General features: G+C 34.0%; 1 protein-coding gene across 1 annotated transcript in view; it reads right to left on the reverse strand.

The window, feature by feature from the left end:
* Nucleotides 1–146: 146 nt before the first annotated feature.
* LOC119586214 overlaps nt 147–480 on the reverse strand; it is a gene marked incomplete in the record, with an annotated part of 3,287 nt that continues 2,953 nt past the window's right edge. Inside the window, 1 exon segment of the mRNA XM_037934918.1 lies at nt 147–480.

Consider the following 480-nt stretch of genomic DNA (forward strand, 5'->3'; position numbering starts at 1 on the left):
TAATTGTTCTTCAGTCAACATGACGATGAAGTATTACAAACGTTACTATATCCCGGTCTTTTCGTTTTTTTTTCGGTGAATATGAGTGGGTCTGATCCAATAAAGTTTAGAGTTAAAGAGACGATCCAGAAAAATAAACGCAGATTGTATGACATACATTTATAAACATCCAACGATATTATGCTGAAACACAACAGGCGTAAGAGGAGTAAAATAATTTACATACACATCAGGCATTTCGTGTTCAGATTATCTAGGAATACTAGATGTGGAAGTAGGAATTAAATGTAGGCTAAATCCACTAATGCTTAAAACTTTTGATCTATTGACATCGGTATTTAAATTGTAAACGGTGAACAAACGAGCATCTGATTGCGTATGAGACAAGTGTGTCAAATAGCATATTTAAGTATATTTTCATTACTTGTCCGGTTATGTGGACAATACATCACACATCTAAACTATGGAGAATGCGAGAGT

This window comes from Penaeus monodon, chromosome 21 (assembly GCF_015228065.2).
Source record: "Penaeus monodon isolate SGIC_2016 chromosome 21, NSTDA_Pmon_1, whole genome shotgun sequence".
Classification (NCBI taxonomy): Eukaryota; Metazoa; Arthropoda; class Malacostraca; order Decapoda; family Penaeidae; genus Penaeus; species Penaeus monodon.